Source organism: Callithrix jacchus, chromosome 15 (genome assembly GCF_049354715.1).
Source record: "Callithrix jacchus isolate 240 chromosome 15, calJac240_pri, whole genome shotgun sequence".
Classification (NCBI taxonomy): domain Eukaryota; kingdom Metazoa; phylum Chordata; class Mammalia; order Primates; family Cebidae; genus Callithrix; species Callithrix jacchus.
In genome coordinates, this window is record NC_133516.1 from 50,742,787 (window position 1) to 50,757,491 (window position 14,705).

At 40.0% G+C, this 14,705-nt stretch overlaps 1 pseudogene; it reads right to left on the minus strand.

Annotated features, from left to right (window-relative positions):
• Nucleotides 1-13,273: 13,273 nt before the first annotated feature.
• Nucleotides 13,274-14,560, minus strand: LOC144579558 (farnesyl pyrophosphate synthase pseudogene; annotated as a pseudogene).
• Between the last annotated feature and the right edge of the window lie 145 nt (nt 14,561-14,705).

Consider the following 14,705-nt stretch of genomic DNA (forward strand, 5'->3'; position numbering starts at 1 on the left):
GTCAGACATGTTTTAGACTTCTGGAACTCAGACAAGGTGTCTGCTATTTGCTTTGAAAGACTCAGGTGGGTTTCACTATCATTCCCTTTGCTGACCACAACTGCTTCAATAATTTATGCCCTGGAAAAGATCAGCACTTCAGGGCAAATTAACATGAGAAAGATTTATGAAACCACAATAGGAGGGCACTTTGAGAAACCATCCAAGAGCTGTTGCACAAAGCTATACAAGCTAGGTTCCAAGCAGGACCAACGCCAGATAGAATCATCAAAGAAATAATGCTCCTTTTGGTACCCTCTCTTCTTCTGTCCATCCCTTCCACTCCAGCATCTGCCAATATGGTCTGTGTAGCACTCAGCTACACAGAAGGCTGGTGATGTCATTCAGGAATTCATTTTCATTGATTATTTTGTTAATTTGTTTAAAACTTATGTTTGTTAAAGAGAATTTGTACACCCACATTCGTAGCAACATTACTTTTTGGTTAGAAGCAATCCAAGCGTCCATCAATAGAGGAAAGATAAATAAAATGTGATATATACATGCACACAATGGAATAAAATGAATGAAGCTTGGAGACATTATGCTAAGTGAGATAAGCTATTCACAAAAAGACAAATACTGTATGATTTCATGTATGTGAAGTACCTAGACTAGTCAAATTTTAAAGACAGAAGGTAGAATGGTGTGACTCTTGCCTATAATCCCATCACTTCAGGAAACCAAGGCAGGAGGATTGCTTGAGCCCTGGAGTTGTAAACTAGCCTCGGTAACATAGTGGAATCCCCATGTCCACAAAAAAAATTTTTTTTAACTTAGCCAGGCATGATGGTGCTCACATGTAGTTCCAGCTACTTGAGAGACTGAGATGGGAGTATCGTTTGAGCCCAGGAGGTCAAGGCTGCAGTGAGCTGTGATCATGATACTGTACTGCAGCCTGGGTGACAGTACCATGTCTCAAAAAAGAAAAAAGAAAGGATAATGGTGGTTGCCAGGGGCTACAGCAGGGGCATTCAATCTTTTGGCTTCCCTGAGCCACATTAGAAGATGAGGAATTTTCTTGGGCCACCCATAAAATACACTAACACTGACAATAGCTGATGAGCTTTAAAAAAAAAATCACAAAAAAATCTCATAATGTTTTAAGGAAGTTAACAAATTTAGGTTGGGCCACATTCAAAGCCATCCTGGGCCACAGGCAGCCTGCAGGCCATGAGTTGGACAGGCTTAAATTAGAGGAAGGGGAGAATGAAAAATTAGTGTTTAATAGGTATCGTTTCCATTTTGCAAGATGATGAGGTCAGGGGATGGATGGAGTGATGATAGCTCAGTAGTTTGAATATACTTATTGCCACTGAACTGTACACTTAAAAATCATTAAGCTGGTACATTTTATTACTAACTGCATTTTACCACAATTTAAAATAACTTTTAAAAACTAATAGAAGTTCTTATGTCTAAAATGTCACATTTTTAAAGCTGAAAATGGAGGTATAATTCAATTTATAGCACAAATTACCAAACTCAGACTAAACATATTTTGGTCAAAAAAATTTTTTTAATTATGTTTGTGTGTATGCTAGACATTGTATGAGGTACTTGACATGTAGTTCTAAAAAAAAGAGAGAGAAAGAGGATCTAAGATAGCCAAATAGGAACAGCTCTGGAGTGCACTCCCAGTTAGAACAATGCAGAGGATGAGTGATCACCACATTTCCAAACGAGTTATTACTGTCCACAGACCAGGAGATTCCCAGGCTGAAAAGCACCACGAGTTTCCAGTATGGCTCTTTCAGCCAGTGCAGCGGGTCTCCACACAAAAACTCGCAAAAATCTTTGTGGCCATTTCAATTGGCGCCTGGAATGCCTGGAAGACAGAGCCACCCATTCAACTGAAAAAAAGGGGGCTGAAACAGGGAGCCACATGATCTGGCTGGGCGGGTCCCACCAGGTCCCACCCCCACAAAGACTAGCAATCTGAAACTCTCTGGATTGAGAGTTTCACAGCAAGCACAGCTGGACCAAGGACAGTCCAGCTCTGTGGGGGGAAGGGTGTCTGCCATTACCGAGATAGTCCACCACTACCGAAGCAGTCTGCCACTACTTAGGCAGTCCGCCATTACAGAGGCAGTCCACCATTACACAGGCAGTCCACCATTACACAGGGAGTCTGCCATTACTGAGACAGACCATCATTACCGAGGCAGTTCCAACTATATCTCTATAAACAAAACTACATGGAAATTCACACAGCAGCTGGGTAGAGCCCATTAGCTCAGCAACACCTCTGCAGGCAGACTGTGACTAGGCTACCTCCTTGCTAGGCAGAGCATCTCTGAAAAAAGGCAGCAGCATGTCAGGAACTTATAAATAAAGCCCCACCTTCCCAGGACAGAGGACCTGGGAAAAAAGGTGGTTATGAGTTCCGCTGCAACAGACTTAAATGTACCTGCCCAGCAGCTCTGAATGCAACAATGGAGTTCACAGCTCAGCACTTGAGCTCCTATAAGAGACAGACTGTCTCCTCAAGCAGCTCCCTGACTCCCATATATCAAAAGAAACACCTCATAAAGGAGAGCTCAGGCTGACATCTGGCAGGTATCCTTCTGGGACAAAGATAACAGAAGAAGAAATTGGCAGAAACCCTTACTGTTCTGCAGCTGCCACAGATGGAGTTTAATTAGATCCCATTTGTCTATTTTGGCTTTTATTGCCAATGCTATTGGTGTTTTAGTCATGAAGTACTTGCTTATGCCTATGTCCTGAATGGTTTTGCCTAGGTTTTCTTCTAGGGTTTTTATGGTGTTAGGTCTTATGCTTAAGCCTCTAATCCATCTGGAGTTAATTTTAGTGTAAGGTATCAGGAAGGGGTCCAGTCTCTGCTTTCTGCACATGGGCTAGCCAGTTTTCCCAACACCACTTATTAAACAGGGAATCCTTTCCCCATTGCTTGTTTTTCTCAGATTTGTCAAAGATCAGATGGTTATAGATGTGTAGCATTGCCTCTGAGGTGTCTGTTTTGTTCCATTGGTCTATACCTCTGTTTTGGTACCAGTACCATGCTATTTTGATTACTGTAGACTTGTAGCATAGTTTGAAGTCAGGTAGTGTGATGCCTCCAGCTTTGTTCTTTTCACTTAGGATTGTCTTGCTATGTGGGCTCTCTTTTGGTTCCATATAAAGTTTAAGATGTTTTTTTCCAGTTCTGTAAAGAGGGTCATAGGTAGCTTGATGGAGATAGCGTTGAATCTATAAATAACTTTGGGCAGTATGGCCTTTAACTGATAAGCAACTTCAGCAATGTCTCAGGATACAAAATCAATATGCAGAAATCACAAGCAATCCTATACACCAATAAGAGACATAAAGAGAGCCAAATCAAGAACAAACTGCCATTCATAATTGCTACAAAGAGAATAAAATACCTAGGAATACAACTAGCAAAGGATGTAAAGGACCTCTTCAAGGAGAACTACAAACCACTGCTCAAGGAAATAAGAGAGGACACAAACAGATGGAAAAACATTCCATGCTCATGGTTGGAAGAATCAGTATCATGAAAACGGCCATACTGCCCAAAGTTAAACTCCAGAGCTTCTGCACAGCAAAAGAAACAGGCAACCAACAGAATGGGAAAAAATTTTTGCAGTCTACCCATCTGACAAAGGGCTAATACCCAGAATCTACAAAGATCTAAAACAGATTTACAAGAAAAAAGCAAATAAACCCATTCAAAAGTGGGCAAAGGATATGAACAGACACTTTTCAAAAGAAGGCATATATGATACCAACAAACATATGAAAAAATGCTCATCATCACTTATCATTAAAGAAATGCAAATCAAAACCACATTGAGATACCATCTCATGCCAGTTAAAATGACAATCATTAAAAAATCTGGAGACAACAGATGCTGGAGAGGATGTGGAGAAATAGGAACACTTTTACATTGTTGGTGGGATTGTAAATTAGTTCAACCATTGTGGAAGATAGTGTGGCAATTCCTCAAGAACCTAGAAATAGAAATTCCATTGAACCCAGCAATCCCATTACTGGGTATATATCCAAAGGATTATAAATCGCTCAATTATAAAGACACATGCACACATATGTTCATTGCGGCACTGTTTACAATAGCAAAGACCTGGAACCAACCCAAATGCCCATCAATGATAGACTGGACAAAGAAAATGTGGCACATATACACCGTAGAATACTATGCAGTCATAAAAACCAATTAGTTCGTGTCCTTTGTAGGAACATGGATAAATCTGGAAACCATCATTCTCATCAAACTGACATAAGAACAGAAAATCAAACACCACATGTTCTCACTCATAGGCGGGTGTTAAACAATGAGAACATGTGGACACAGGGAGGGGAGCATCACACACTGGGGTCTGTTGGGGGGAATAGGGGAGGGACGGCACGGGGTGGGGAGGTTGGGAAGGGATAACATGGGGAGAAATGCCGGATATAGGTGATGGGAGGATGGAGGGAGCAAACCACATTGCCATGTATGTACCTATGCAACAATCATGCATGTTCTGCACACGTACCCCAGAACCTAAAGTGCAATTATATATATATATATAATAATCCTAGACCTCAAAGAACTTACAAATATATACCACAATGTCCTGAGTGAGATGCTTTATTCAGTTCATACCTTCTTCCTCCAACAAATATTTAATGAGTGCCTACTATGCACCAGTCTCTCTGCTACCTACAAGTCCCCATTAGTGAACAAGATAGATACAGATGACACTCTTACAGGACTACCAGTGTAGCAAGGAAAAAAGATAATAAACAAAAAATTATTGTTTTCCCAGGCCAGGTGCAGTGGCTCATGCCTATAATCCCAGAACTATGGGAGGCCAGTGAGGACAGATCACTTGAGGTCAGGAGTTTGGGAGCAGCTTGGCCAACACAGTGAAACCCTATCTCTACTTGAAAAAAACAAAAATTAGCCAGACATGGTGGCACATGCTTGTGGTCCCAGTTACTTGGGAGGCTGAGGCAGGAGAATCCCTTGAACCTAGCAGGCAGGAGTTGCAATTTGTTGAGACTGAACCACCACACTCCAGCTTGGGAAACAGAGAGAGACTCCATCTCAAGAAAAAGAAAAAGAAAGAAATTATTGTTTCTCTAAGCCCTCTCTGCTCCATCAAGATTTACTGGTTCTCTGTATGGTCACCTTCTAGACTCTAACAGATGACCATATCAAATCTGCTAATGATTTCCAGATATAAATAAAGCTTCTAACCATTATCCCTCCCACATTTGTGGCATGTCCATGTGGTAACACAAGAAACAATATGTTAACCCAGGATTCTCCAAAATATGGTTTTTATTCCACAGATGGGTTGCAAAATAAATTTATGTGAAATGCAGAACTTTTCAATTGTTATAATGTACATTAGGAAAAAGCTAAATGAGAACATCAAACCTGTGGTTTCATGGGTGTTACTATTTGGTATGAGGCTAAATTCAAAGGTGATTTCAATTAAAGAAAAATACTGAAATAATCATTTAAGCAAATGGCAAAATTAGAAAGTTGGGGCATAACACAATCCGAAGGGGGCTGATATTTATGAAAATAGGAGTGACTCCATTGGCAGAATGGCCAATGAGAATGAAACACAGGGTTTGTTGTGCCTTCATATCATGCCATGAGCCTAGCCTGACTCCATCCTTAATGTTCTCTTTTCTCTCTAGCTCTGCAACCTTAAGGGGCACCCACTCTGCCTCACACTGAATGATGATGTATACTGAGAATTTCTTCCTTATCTGTTCACCAATTCAGCTTCCCCTGAAACGGCTTAATCTAGTGAGGATGGTGGCAAAAATGTGCCGACAGTTAAATATCTTTGGAACTTGGGTTCTGGCCATGCTGTGTTTGTCTCTTCCCAGTTGATGTTGTGACAAAATAAAGGTGGAAGGAGAAACTGTGCTGTCATTCATTACCTGCCTATCTACTCTCCTAGAATTCTAGTGCAAAGTTTTGGAGAAAACAGAAAAATAAGTGTTGAGTTTTATTCCAGGTTTTTTTTTCTATCTATGGTATTCTAACACATGCGAAAAAACCCACATGCCATTTGACTTTTATTTTTGGACTTGAGTGTTTTGCCTCTACCTTGGAACAACATTATTTAGTAAAAGGTCATGAATGTTAAAGTAGGACTTAAGTGGCTTCACTTGGACATCTGACATTTGGAATACTCTCGATCAGGGACTTACTTACCAGGGAAGCTGAATCTATCCATAGACCTCAAATCCCATGGATTTCAAGCTGGATGCAGTACTAGAGATTTGCCTGCTGCCAAGCGTCTCCCGAGAAAGCATCCTAGCCAAAACCCTTGGTTGCAGGTGACAGAAACCCAACACAACCGGCAGAGGCCAAAAGGGACAGCTATCTGCTGACAGAACTAAGAAGTTCCAGAAGTGTAATTGGATATTAGTACTCAGGGAAGGAATGTATGTATATGTATGTCTTCCCCATCTCTTGGCTTTTTTTTTTCTTAATAATTGGCCTCATTTTCTTTTACTAAGAAGAGGCTACTTCCAAAAAGCCAGGAAGATGTTCTTCAATAATCTCAGCTTATTCCCTTCCAGCCACGTGACCCCAAAGACAAGAAGAATTCTCCTCTGACTTCAATTTTTAAAAAATCTAGTCCAGCATATTTCACAAGTCCATGCCCATGCTCATGCCCACGTTGGGCCAAGGGGGTGAATGGCAGCCCCATCATAATTACATGGTTATAAATTCCTAGAAAAGAAAGAACGTTGGACAATAATGCCTACTGCAGGAATCTGCCCTACCCACTGCCCTAATTGAACAATTAATCATATTCTGTATTACCCAACCCATGTGGCAATAGCTAATTAGATTAGGTTTGAGTTCCTAAGCCAAATACAGTTCATCTATCCAATGCCTCTGTTTTTTGTGGCCTGGCTTGAAAAGTGGCATGGGCCAAACAGATTTTTCCTCCTGGAATTTGAAAATGGGAACCCTAGAGACTGAGCCATTTTGTTGGGGCAGTGAACTAAATGTCACAGTAAAGTAGAAGACATGACAGACAATTGTGGACAATGTGCAATTGTAGCTATGAAGAAGCCAGTCTACAGAGATGGAGGTCAAGGCAGAGAGAAACATTGATTCTGAGACCACAGTGCCTACAAAAGAGATATGCAGGAAGTAGCTGACTCAATTTACTAGGAGTTTCAGTACCTGAAAATTTTGTGTTTGGGTTGAAAGTCCAGGTAAGAAAAGGCTGACCTATTTAGTGATTTTACGCACATTGTCTTATTTTCTCTTTGTAGTAACTCCATTAGAAGGTATTTACTTTCTCCATTTTTACCAGTGAATAAACTGAGGCTCAAAGAACATATTTGATGTTTCTTAATGTGACTTTCTTCAAGCTAGAAAGTCTCTAAGTAGAGAATGCTTTTCCCCTACTCCAAGTTGCCTCAGAACCTTGAGTGGTAGAGATCTGGCTGGAGACATGGATTTGGAAATCATCGGCTTAGACTCTCAGAGGTACTCATTGAAGCCAAAGGAGGGAATGAGGCTGTGAGGCTGTCAAGTGAAAGTACACAGTTAAGGAATTATTTAATAGCCTCATCTATTGGGCACTCGCTGTGTGCACATTATATACTAGTAATGATCAATTGTATGTGTTGAATTAACTGAGCCACAGCATGCTCATATGTCTGGTTAAACATTATGGCTGGGTATGTCTGTGAAGGTATTTCTGAAAGAGATTGATACTTGAATAGATAAACTAAATAAAACACAGACAGCCCTCCCCAGTGCAAAAGGGTATCACCCAATTCACCGAGGCCCCGAATAGAACAAAAAGGCAGAGGAAGTTTGAATTCATTCTCTGGCTCACTGTTTAAGCTGAGACACCGATATTCTCCTGCTTCAGCTCTCCTGGTTCTCAGGTCTTTAGCTTTGGACTGGAATCTACACCAACAATTATGGAGCTCTCAGGCTTTTGACCTTCACCTCTGGTTTTCCTGAGTCTCTGGCTTGTAGATGGCAGATCATGGAGCCTCAGCTTCTGTAACTGCATGAGAGAATACCTTACAACAAATATCATGTTTGTTATATCTATAAATAATGTATATTTGTATTTATTTATATATAATATTTATATCTACTTTATATAATTTATATTTTAATTTATTTATATATAATTTATATTTATAGATAATCTATGTATAATTTATATTCATATGTATTTCTTTATACATAGATATATATATATGTCCTATTGGTTCTATTTCTCTGAAGAACACTGACTGCTATAGTATTCTGTCAACAGAAGAGATATTGGGGTAGAGTTTGCAGAGGTCACAGTGACCATGTTTCTAGGTGTCATGAGATGGAAGGAAACTCAAGTACTTTGTATTCTAGGATTTGGCCATTTTCCTGCCATGCTCATGTTCCATTACCCTTGTAGGGTGCCAAGTCTGAAAAAGTTAATCTTCCTTAGCCATTTGAATCTGTAAACATTTCTTGCAACAAGCCTGAAAGACCAGACTAAAGAGAATGAGATGGGACCTGGAGAATGTCAAAAGTGAGTATCGGCTCATGCCTGTATTCTCAACATTCTGGGAGGCCAAGGCATGAGGATCACTTGAGGCCAGCAATTCAAGACCAGCCTGGGAAAAATAATGAGACCCTGTCTTTACAAGAAATTTAAAAACTAGCCAGGCATCGTGGCAGGTACCTGTAGTCCCAGCTACTCAGGAGGCTGATGCAGGAGGATAACTTTAGCCCAGGAGTTTGAGGCTGCAGTGAGCTATGATTGGGCAACTATAGTCTAGCCTAGGGGACAGAGCAAGACTTTTGTCTCTTTAAAAAAAAGTGAGTATCAGGTTAAATATGGTGACACTTCCACCCAGTCTTGATAAACAAGGTTCCAAATTGAGTTAATTTTGCCCCTAGTGAATTCAAAACATTCTAACATTTTCATAAGATTCTTAACAGCAACAAAAATGTTAAGTGTGATTCATTAAGTCAGCACCTTGTTTTTTAAGGTTATTAGCACACACTGACATACATTTTAAATAATAAATAAATGCACTGAGATGATTTTTTAAATATTCCCTTATACTTCCTTTTACTCCATGACCCTTCTTTCCTTCTTGCACTCAACAAATTGCAGCAGCTAGACAGTATGCTTACAGCCCTAGGGGAAAAAATACCAAAGCAAAACTCAGAGAACAAAGAGACAAAGCCATGGCTTATGAGTTTCAAAATAGGCTGCTGAAACCCACACCAGAGATAATAGTTTTGAAAGGGTTTCTGAGCCCCAGAAGCCAGGCTTTTGAATATCAAAAAGCCACAGCACACCCTGAACAACAGATTGGGGAAAATAGCCTCCCCTCTAGCTCTAGACAACGTACAGACTCCATGGGCTAGGTGCAAGAGAAGACAGTTTGAAGAGAAGAAAGTCAGATGGGGGTGAGCATCACCTGGAGAGAAGACCACTGTGGACAAATCTCCCTCAGCCCTTCAGCACCTGTTTGTGAGATCAACAACAGAGGTCTAACCTAAGAGAAAATGCTCAGGGTTCTCAACCTCAGTGCTACTGACATTTTGGCTAGATAATTCTTTACTGTGCACTGAAGGTTGTTCAGCAGTATCCCTGGTCTCTTCCGACTAGATACCAGCAGCAAACATTCACTGGGGGTGCAGATGGGAGCTCAAAATTAGCCCCAGTTGGGAATCAATGAGACCAGGATATATTACACACACATACATGTATATATTTCTAATAAAAGAGTTATATGTGTTTGATACAGAAAACTTCAAATATACAGAAAATCACTCTCAAAATAAAAAGTCAATCATGCTTCATCCACTCAGAACTAATCATTAATGTTTTATCTATCTCCAATTTTTCCTATATATTTTATTTCAACCAAACCAAAAGTTGAGGTTATATAATAAAATACTGTTTTGTAGTCTGGAATTTTTTGTGGATTATATGTTGTGAAATTTCATAGAGGTATAGTTTTCCTTTCTATAGCCATAACATAATCTATTTCGACAATCTGTTTTTGTTGGATATTTAGATTACTCCCAATACTTCACCATCATTGGTAATACTTTAATGAATATCTTCATATATTCCTTTGATTGTTTTATTAGGAAAAATTTCTAAGGAATGTTCTTAGAGAAAAGCTAGCTGATATGTTGGGGTTTGGATCTGTAATATTTACTATCTCAGTGGTGTAAGTCATAGTTTTCTGACTTAACATATACAATTTTTTTTAATAGTGCTTTTAACTTTCCAGAGTACTTTCCACCTTGTCAAGCATGCAGGGCAGCTACCAATGGTTCCCATTCTACTGATGAGAAAACTAATGTCATAGAAGTTAGACAACTTGCATATGGCAACATAATTATTTTACAAGAATGCTAAAACCCATCTCACTTGAATCCTGAGCTTTTGCTATTAGTGCTCACTTTGGCAGCATGTATACTGCCGAAATTGACATAATCCAGAGAAAGAAGATTGGAATGCCCCCTACTGACAAATAATATGCACATTTGTGAACTCGATGGTGTTAAGAAAATTTTAAATTACAAGTCCTATTTCTAAGTGCAATTTTCTATAAATTTCAGAGGTCCCAAAATGTAATCAAAGCTATGGACCTCAAATGCATGAATCTACCAGTTCCCATGAAAAATTCCACAACCAATCTTGTCTCCAGATTCTGATTTGGAGGGTTAATATCTAAAGTGCTAATTCCAACATCTGCTTCTTTCTTATCCCTGAAGCCAAATTAAGTTGGCACAGTCTGTTTTTACTTCCCTCTAATACAGATTTATTACCAATTAATTTCTTATCGAGGAAAAACAATCCCATCATAAGTATTTTAGATAATGACATCTAAGTATATTATATTGCTTTAAGTCTGAACAGTTAGACTAGAGAATGCATCCAATGTTCATTACTCTTAATGCTTGCATTCTTCTTTCATGTTTTGATTCATCACAAAAAAAAAAAAAGAAAGAAAATGCTACCCACTGCTTTGACTCATTTTTAGGTTTAATGAGATTAAATAAATTCTGGGGAGGGGGAGAAGAGCACAGCTTACTAATGTTTTAAGTGGTTTATGGAAATATTCCTACCATGGGCACAATTTTAAACCAAAGCCAACTTCTGCAGTGCTATTGAAGGCTAATGAATGCCTTAATAACACGCAGAGGAAAATGTGATTAGTTGATTAGATACAGAAATATTCTAGACCTCTAAAATATAGTTAGAAAAACAACTCAATTGTACTTAGAGACAAAACTCATGACAAAGAATTATCTTAACTTCCCAGTGATCCATTTCACCACCCATTAATAATGAGTGATCTTCTTGGCAGTGTATGTTGAGATAATTGACACTGATTTGAGGTTTAGACTTTAAAGCTCCAGATAAACTTTGAACCAATTCCTCTCAGTTATAATAAAACCTGGAAAATTTAGAGCATCATATAACTTTTCTATTTCCTAGAACCTAGTTGTTCCCAATCCTTCTTTCAGTTAATTAAAATTCTTTTGCAGGGATGTACTTTGTAAAAACAAAGTATTAAACAGATTCTTTTGGAAATTTTATTTGTCTTTTCACAGTGGCCTATGTAGTCTTTGGAATGGTTCTGTGTGTGTGTGTGTGTGTGTGTGTGTGTGTGTGTGTGTGTAAGACTGTTACCTTCAAATAGACTTGCTTTCTAATAGTTAGACATCCTTATGGAAGTGTATATTACATAAAGCTGAAATAAACAGAGTTTTTTTAGAGTCTAGCAAATTCCAATAGGGTTGTTATTTGATCCTGGAGTCCTGAGCAATGGGATAGAGGAGATGTCACACTGCTTGGACAAAGAAGACAAATATCAGATAGCAGAGGCCATCTGAACACAAAGGCAGTTAGAGAGCTCTCAAAGAATGTGAAGGACAAGTAGACAGGAAGAAACATGCAGAGCAACAGTAAAAAATCATTAAAAAAAAAAACTGATACATAGGCCAGGAGTGGCAGCTCACGCCTGTAATCCCCGCACTTTGGGAGGCTGAGGTGGGCAGATAACTTGAGGTCAGGGGTTCTAGGCTGCACTGGCCAACAGGGTGAAACCCCATCTCTACTAAATAAAAAAAAAGAAAAGAAAAAATACAAAAAATTAGCTGGATGTGGCGGCGTGTGTCTGTAGTCTCAGCTACTCAGAAGGCTGAGACAGGAGAATCGCTTGAACCCCAGAGACAGAGGCTGCAGTGAGCCGAGATTGCGCCACTGCACTCCAGCCTGGATGAAAGAGTGAGACTTTACCTCAAAAAATATATATATATTCTCCAACATAGATGAATCTTGAAAACATTTTGCTCAATGAAATAAGCAAATTACAAAAGAGTACACATCATGTGATTTCATTTCCATGAAATGTCCAGAATAAGCAAATCTATAAAGAGAGCAAAGACACTAGTAGCCAGGGGTCAGAGAAAGCAGAAATGGAGAGTGACTGCTTATTAAGTTTCTTAGTATAGATAGGGTTTCTTCTGGGGTAAAGACAATTTTCCAAAATTAAGTAGTGGTGATGGCTGCGCAATTCTATCAATATATCGAAACCACTGAACTGTACACTCTAAACGGGGTGAATTTTATGGTATGTAAATGATATCTCAATAAAGCAGTTTTTTTTGTTTGTGTTTTTTTAAAAAAGGCAGAGACAGAATTAAAGAGTCAGAATAAAAGAATCAAGAGCCTGAGATTGACAGAGGATTCCATCTGAGAAGCTTTTTTCCCCTCACTGGTTTAAGTTGGCTAATGAGGTTGCCAGACAAGTTTGATGTGACTAATTGGGAATTTTTTTAAAAGCAAGATAAAATCAACATTGGGCTTGTGCCAGCCAGATTCAGCAAATGTTGCCCAGGCACCTACTATACACTAGTCATCTAAAATACAAAGAGATTGTGGCCCTTTTGGAGTGACAAGCTTTTAACTAAAAAGTAAAATATTTTCACCTGGGCACAGTGGTTCATGCCTGTAATGCCAGCACTTTGGGAGGCCATGGTGGGAGGAACAATTAAGCCCCGGAGTTCGAGACCAGCCTGGGCAACATAATGAGACCCTATCTCTAGAAAAAAATTAAAAATTATGCATAGTGAGAGGATCACTCAAGTCTAGGAGATCAAGGTTACAGTGAGCTGTGATCATGCCAATGAGCCTGTACAACTGAGTGAGATTCTGCCTCAGAAAAAAATCCTAAATTTTTTTTTAAAGGAGGTACTCCTACTAAGAATTAGTGGTTTGTTTTTTTTTTTACACAACAATTTACTTATTGAGAGCCTCCTCTCCCCGCCTTTGCAGTCTCTAGATCCACTGTTTCCACTTACAGATTTTGTACCCAAGCCTCAGAAAGACAGCTGGGGGCATGGGCGCTAAGTACTGTTCAATGAGACCCATAACCTGGCTGTTTAACTCTCTTCCGCATACTGCAAGAACATGGCCGGCAGATCCAGCTCCTCATATAATGCCTTCACCCAGGCCACCTTCTCGGCCTCCTTCTGCCCGTAATTTTCCTTCAGGATCTGTACTGTTCTGGAGTGGCCTGTTGCAGACACTGAACTACCAGCCAGCTGCATTTGTCGTCTGGATGTCAGTGCCAAATTTGCCGGTCACACTAGGGTCCCCAAAGAGGTCAAGGTAATCATCCTGAATCTGAAAGAACTCTCCCATCTCCAGCAGGATCTTCTTGGCATTGGCACGCTCCTTCTTGCCATCAATTCCTGCCAGGTACATGGCTGCAGCTACAGGAAGGCAGAAGGAGTAGAACTCCATCTTGTACTTGACAATAGATTTGTACCACTTTTCAGTGAATCTGCTGAGATCCACATTGCCCTGGGCAGTGTGATGAGGTCCAGGGTCTGCCCAATCTCAGTCTGATAGGAACTCTGTAGGAAGAGCTCAATCAGGTTCAAGTAATAGGGCTGCCCCCAGCAGTAGAGCTTCAGAAGGGGGTAGATCCATGATTCCAGAAGGATAGCATCATTGATGGCATCCAAACCCATGCCTGGCTTCTGATACCAGCAGATCTGTCCCTGGCAGGTGAGAGATGAATCCATGATGTCATCTGTCACCAGGAAGAAAGCTTACAGCAGTTCCACACACAAGCCCACAGTCAAGGCCGCTGGAGACTATCAGCATCCTGTTTCCTTGGCTCCACCAGCTCCTGGAACACCACTAGCACCATCAAACCCCAGTGTTACTTTTCCTCCAATGGCATTGTACTCCAGGACTTCCTTGAGCCGGGCAATAGCATCTCCTGTCTCTGGGTACCCCATCTCATCCTCAGTCAGCATCCTAACTATCTGGGAGAACTGCTGAATGAAATCCTGCTTTTCTTGGGCATAAACATCTGATTTTTGGTCTCTATTCATTCTGAGGAAGGAGCAAAGGGTGCGGGTTCCTGCTCCAAGAATGAGTTTTTTTACATGATGAAATTATGGTATTTTCTTTTTCCCAGTAGTCTAGAATGTAATGACTGTTGTATTATAAAGAAGGGGAAATGCATTTTTAAAGGAAAAAGCATTACAGTGTGATAAAATACATGCTCTATGAAAGCACACAGGAAGGAGAAAGACGTTGGGACTGAGGAAGGAAGGTCAGAGAAAGCTTGACAGGCAATTGTTTGATATTAACCCCAA